At 39.9% G+C, this 6529-nt stretch overlaps 1 long non-coding RNA gene across 1 annotated transcript; it reads left to right on the top strand.

Annotated features, from left to right (window-relative positions):
- The first annotated feature begins 640 nt into the window (after positions 1-640).
- Positions 641-6096, top strand: LOC121156518. Its single transcript, XR_005883873.1, has 3 exons — positions 641-709; positions 3429-3480; positions 5964-6096. It is a non-coding gene; the product is annotated as an uncharacterized LOC121156518 (long non-coding RNA).
- The last annotated feature ends 433 nt before the right edge of the window (positions 6097-6529 follow it).

The raw sequence follows: 6529 nt of genomic DNA, 5'->3' as shown, positions 1-6529 counted from the left end.
TATTAACTGGTTGTTGGAATAACAAGTTAACAACACTAACTAGACTCCCACTCTTTATTCAGCCCTCTCTTTATTCCTGTCTCATACATACAGCTTTTATAATGCACTTGTCAGGCTACTCGTTAAATTCACATTTGTATTCTGACCATGAAGGCTGTTTTGGATTCCAAGTTGGTGAAGTTGAACTGCTTTGAAGCTGGTAATCTGCCTGAATTGGCTGACTTCTTTCATGATTTTCCAGAACAAACAGACCCCCTTTAAAAAATCCCCACTTTTGTTATTTCAGGTGGTTTGAGACTGTTATTCTTACATAAAGATGTTAAAGTTCTTCCAAGAGTGGTTCAAAGAGAAACTTAGAAATAAAATGTTAAACAGATTAAAAGAACCTTTAGTATAATGGTCATGTCACTGGATGAACGATGAAGTTAAAATTGGTCATCACCTAGCTATGTAGCCAATCCTCCTTTTTTTCTAAGACAACACTAAGTATTGGAAAGGAATGTCGTCATTCAGACAAACTATCAGCATAGTAAAAAATACTTACTGAGTGCTTATTCTAACAATCCTGGGAGGCAGGTACTACTGTTATATCTATTTTCCAGATGGGGAAACTGAGGCAAACGGATTAAGATCACATTTGTAATGTAAGCATGAGAAGTTAGCAGGTTGAAGAGATAATGGGACATAATAGGCAGCATGTGCATCAAAGGTAAGCAGATATGGGCTCAAATTCTAGCTCTGACCCTTATTTGCAAAAGAGACTAAGCACATTTCTTAGCATCTAGACCATCACATTCTCTGTCCATGGTTCTAACACACACACACACACACACACACACACACACACACACACACACACACACACCCCTGCACAAAGATAGACTTTTAAAACTTCATTAAGCACAAAAAAAGCCAAGGAATGTTTGGAGCCAGTACGTTTGAGCCAAAAAGATTTATCGTACTCTAAAAACAATCTTTGACATTAGTGGAGAAACTAGAACCAATTGTAAGGCTCTCAGTATGTGGGAACCTGTGATCATTCGGTTTACATCTCATATCAAAGAAAATCCAGATAACGTGTCTGTTTAAGTTCCTATGTATATTGCTCCTATACTGTGTAAAATATTGCTTTGCTTATTCAAATAGTCATATAGAATGTGAGCAAACATCCCAGCTTGACTTCTTGGAAGTATGGTTTGAGTTCTGGAAGTAAATTCATCTGGTTCCTCTTGCAGGTGACAAGGGAAGGCCACACAGTTTTATTGCCCCAGTTGCAACAACCCCACAATTCTGTTTAAATGAATGGCTACCTTAGGGGTCTAAGTTTTAAGGCAAAAAATCCCCTATTTTTCACATTTGTGAAACAAATTTTCTGGTGCTCTTTTAAAGATGTCAAGTTTCTTCCTCCACATAAAGGCTTCTGTAACCTTCCGAACTTTTTCCTCTTGGTGCTTCATAACACCTTTCCACATTAATGCTAGTGAGGGTTGGGAGGAATCCTAGTGCCTATAAAACTGTGTCACATAATGCAATGTAATTAATAAAAAAAAAGAGAGAAAGAAAAGATTAGTGCGGAGCCTTGCAATGTTCTAAGTACCTTGCTAAACTCTTTTATGTGTGCAACTCATGTAATTCAATCAAACTCTTCCAATAGTGAGGTAGTTCATTTCAATGTTGATTTTTCTTTTCATCTGTATCACGTTTGTTTAAACACTTTCTTAACTTATGAGAAAAAATAGTTGTCCTCGAAAGTCATTTGAATCACTATGATTCCTTGCTACTTTCCTATTCAGTGCATGATTTTAGAAGGAAATGTGTGTGTGTGTGTGTGTGTGTGTGTGTGTGTGTGTGTGTGTGTGTGTGTGGTGGGTGGGCAATGTCATGGGGAAATTGAATGAGTTAAAATACAAGTTGGAATTTTAAGAGTGGCAACAACAATATAGCCAGATGAGCAAAGCGAGAAAAAAAAATTCCACAAAACAATAAGTGTCATGTGCAAATCATCAAGGCATGAAACTACTTTGTGTGTTAGATGATTGCAAAGATCTTAAAGATACATAGCTGTAGTGGCATATGAAATAGCAGAGACAGAAGAGAAGACAGGTAGCTGGGTACAAAGGGCCAGAAAAAATAAATGTTAATGGACTTACAGTGTATTCTGGACAATTAACATGCAGGTTTTTTTTTTTTTAACAGACATGACACTTATTTAAAAAGCTCACTTCAGTGGCTACTATGTTAGTCTAAGGAAACAATGTGAAAGCCCTAATCTTAGACTTGGACAAAATAAAATGAGAGGTGACAAAATATTTGAGAGCTGGTTAGGTGTCAAAATAAGCAGATTTATTGACCTGGGGTAGCAAAGGGGTGAACAAAGAGAAAAGGATCCAGGCTGATTCAGGTTTCAGATTTGGAGTTAGGAGTCAGGCTAGACTTTTTTATTTTCAACATGCCCAGTCCTCTGCAGAAGAACAGAATCTTTAAAAAAAATTTTACTTATTTCAAAGAGTTATAGGGAGACACACAGAGAGAAAGGCATAGGCGGGGCTGGAGGAGAGGGAAGTGGAGGGAACGTTTCATTTGCTAGTTCACTCCTCAGATGGCTGCAATGGCCAAAGATGAGCCAGACTGAAGTCAGGAGCCAGGAGCTTCTTCCAAGTATCCCATATGGGTGTAGGGCCCAAACACTTGGTCTAACCCCTGCTGCTCTCCTAAGCCATGCGCTGGGAGCTGGTATGGGAGTAGAGGAGCCAGGACTTGAAATGGCACTCATATAGGATGCCAGCACTGCAGGTAGCTGCTTACTCACTGTTGGTTCCAGAATAATAGAATCTTAAACATGGACATTCACCACTCACTCATTAAAGCTGCCATAGGTTGGTGGTTCAGGGTGATGTGATTCCATGGAGTCAATAGGAATCTGCGCTCCTCCTCTCTGGTGTATGGTTTCCAACCCCAAAGAGGCTTCTGGCTGAAGCTCCAGCCATCATTGTTGTCCATGCTGCAGGCAGAAGATGGAGAGAAGACAGAGGCATAGAGAAGGGCCCCTTTCTGCTGAATCAGTTTCTTCAGGCAGGCTTCGTGGCAATATCATACAAAGTTTCATGTGGGCTCTTCATAAAGTCTGTGGGAAAATGAAACTGAAATAAATCAATCTTGGTACAAGAATTTTGCTATATAATGAGTTTCCCTGAGCTTTTAAAGCTCTGTAATATGTCATTAACCAAGTGTTGCTCATATGGCCTTTTTTCTCTCATTTTATTTGAAAGATGGAGACACAGATCTTCCATCTGCTGATTCACTCTCCCAAATGCCTGCAACAGCCAGGTCAGGGCCAGGATGAATCCAGGAGCAAGGGATTCAGTGTGGGCCTCACATAGGGAGTGGTATACTGCATGTTCCTCAACCATCATTTGCTTTTTCCCAAGGTGCATATTAGCAAGATGCTGGAATTGGAAGCAGAGGTCAGATTGGAATGAGGTACTGTGGTATGAGATAATATCTCACTAAATATCAAATCCCCCAAATCCTCATTTAAATGAAAGGAATTACAGGTGGCATTGTGCCAGATAAAGACTGGGCAGTTTTCCTAAGGAGGGAGGAAAATGCTCTAGGCATTGGCAGCTCCTAGTATGTAGTTCATGGGTTGTGGTATAGGATTACACTACAAAGAAAAAAAAAACAGGGAAAACCTCTGTAGAGCATTGGAAGAAGTGAGCAGAGGGAGAGAATCCAAACAGAATGACTCATGAGGCAGATGTGGACTTGGAAAGAGTAACATGGAAGCAACTAAAGAGAGAATTTCACAATGGATAGAATGATCCAAAATGCCAGATATTGCTAACTAGTCAAGTCAGGTAAGAAGTAAGAAAAGTCCATTCAACTTAGCAAGTGGAAATATTCATTTTTGGATTTCTAAAGATCGGTTTTATTGGCGATGTGGTGGTAGAGACGGGTTAGAATTGGTTAAAGCATGCATTAAAGATTAAAAAGTAGAAGCAAGGGCTGTAGGCAATTCTTTTGAAAAACTTGGCTGGGAAATAACATGAGAGAAAGCTGTAACTAAAAGGGATGAGGTGGGATTAAGCACGTGTTTTTGAAAGAGTGATAGAAACTTCAATATGTTACTGGCTGTGCAGAATGAGCCAGGGTGTAGCAAGAGTCTGCAGACACAAGTGAGGCTCTTGATCCCTTCGGCATGACACGATGGGCATCTGGAAATTAAAATAGCTGGAATTCAGGGTGAAAATATCAAAGGAAATTGCTGCACAACTACTATGACATTAAGGAATCTACAGATACTTGATAATGAAAGAGGGGACCTTGGGACGTAAGCTAGTACCGAGGATAGCTTTTGTTCTGAGAGTTTCTGAGTGCTGGAAATGCTGAGGTGCTGCATGGAGTGTGGGAAAAAAGAGGAACATGTAAACCCAATCTACACAGCATCCTCATTGGGGAAAATGTGCACCAAGATGGAATTTCAAAGGCTAAGGACTCAGCACAAGGGTGAATATGAAGTAAACTCTGCTGTGTGGGAGAGGGCGGAAAGCATGCCTTCCTCCCTCAACAGAGATGCTGAATGAGGGTGGGCATAGGGCGCCTTCTTCCAGGAAATTTCTGATGACCCATTTGTTTGCACAACTCAATTGAAGAAATTTTAAGGAGGCCCTTCACTAATAGTGTTTCTGAATAATTGACAGAATGATTTTGTTATTTAAAGGGATATCACATAATTCCAAGGGAAATTGCAACTCATAGTTAAGTCACAAAGTATGTAGATAATTCTCAGAACTTTGACTTCCAGCCAAGAGTGGGAAGAAACAGGGACCAGGTGTATTTTTCCTAAAACAACCTTAAGAAATAGGGGAGAAAATATACCACCAAATCAAAGTTTCTCTGACTTTTGGCACAGGCAACAACAGATACTGATTTCTGAGTGACAGGAAACAAGGTTAACAAGTTTGCTTCCATGAGAGAATTTCCAGTCTGTGTGTAGGGAACAGGAACCTAGGTTGAGAGCAAGAGTAGGCTCCAGTTGACAAAATGGAGCTAAAAGCAGCACAAGTCTAGTTTTGTCAGGGTAGAGTGCTGGAGAGGGGATGGCTAAACAGAAGGAAATTATGGCTGGTGGGAAATTAAGCCTGTGATCATAGAATATGTCTGTATAAAAGTGTTTGTACAAAGCAAAAAAGGAAGGGTTATTGAGAGAGGGAGAGAAATACAGGTATGTTCTGAGAATGGCACCTATGAAGTACATGAAGTTTTTATATCAATAAAAATGGTATTGCTTACTGATATAAATGAACTGAAATTGAGATAATGAAAAAAGATGTATTTATTTGAAAAATAGAGTTACATACAGACAGAGAGGGAGAAAGATATACAGGGAGGGAGGAAGAGGAATGGTGGAAGAGAGAAAGAGAGATCGATCTTTCATCCTGTGTTCACTCCCCAGATGGCTACAGCATCCAGGGCTGGGACAGACTGGGTCCAGGAGTCAGGAACTCCATCCAAGTCTCCCACATGGGTGAGAGGGATTCATGTCCTGTTGCTTTCCCAGGACATTAGCAGGGAGCTTGATAGGAAATAGAGCAACCAGGACTTGAATCAGTGTCCATATGGAATGCTGGCACCACAGGTTGAAGCTTTACCTGTTATGCCACAATGCCAGCCCCAGAAAGAGGACTCCAAAGATCTGCAAAGAATAGTCCATGTTGTTTTAGCTAAGCATTGCTCGGCGCATGTGTATGAGAAAACCACCCAAGGCTAAGGAAAGAACCTCTTAAATGGATGATGGGATACAATCTCTGAGGCTCATACAGGGCTGTTAATTTTCCTGCTTCCACCAGCAAGGGTGAAAAAAAAAAACATTATCATAGGTATTAGGCAGAGTATACAGAAGGGTTTTACCTCAATAAGGAATCAAAATTACTCCGAGAATAAATACTTCTCTGGTTCCACAGAACAAAACTTAAAAGCAAGACCAACGGAATCAAACTATTTCCAAGTGATGCAACTGCTTCTCCTGGAAGAAGGTTCAAGGATTTTTATGTAATAACCAACACCTGGAAGCAATCCAGACATCCATCAGCAGATGACTAGGTAAACAAATTGCTTTATATCATACAATGGAACAGTATCCAACAGTAAAATTGAATGCATTACAGACACACACGAATGAACCTGAAAATAATTATCTTGAGTTAAAGGAGACAGGGTCAAGGTGATATGTACTGTATGATTTTATTTTTGTAAGTTTCTAGAAGATGCAAGGTTATCTGTACTGACAGGTGGATGCTTGAGAACAGGGGTGTAGGGATGGACAGTCATTGTGAAGGGAAGATTCATATGACCCAGGAGGCATCTGGGGAAGGGAGGTGGTAATGTTATGTATCTGTTAGGTTGGTTGTGGTGAAAATGTGCAAGTATATGCACATGTCCGAATCCATCCAAGTCCATATCTTATGCACATAGTTTATTATGTTTATATATTAATTGTAGTTTAATAATTCTGTTAATTAAAAAAATA

This window comes from Ochotona curzoniae, unplaced genomic scaffold (genome assembly GCF_017591425.1).
Source record: "Ochotona curzoniae isolate NIBS_2020 unplaced genomic scaffold, NIBS_Ocur_1.0 contig_3432, whole genome shotgun sequence".
Taxonomy (NCBI): Eukaryota; Metazoa; Chordata; class Mammalia; order Lagomorpha; family Ochotonidae; genus Ochotona; species Ochotona curzoniae.
This window is presented reverse-complemented; position numbering and strand designations above follow the sequence as displayed.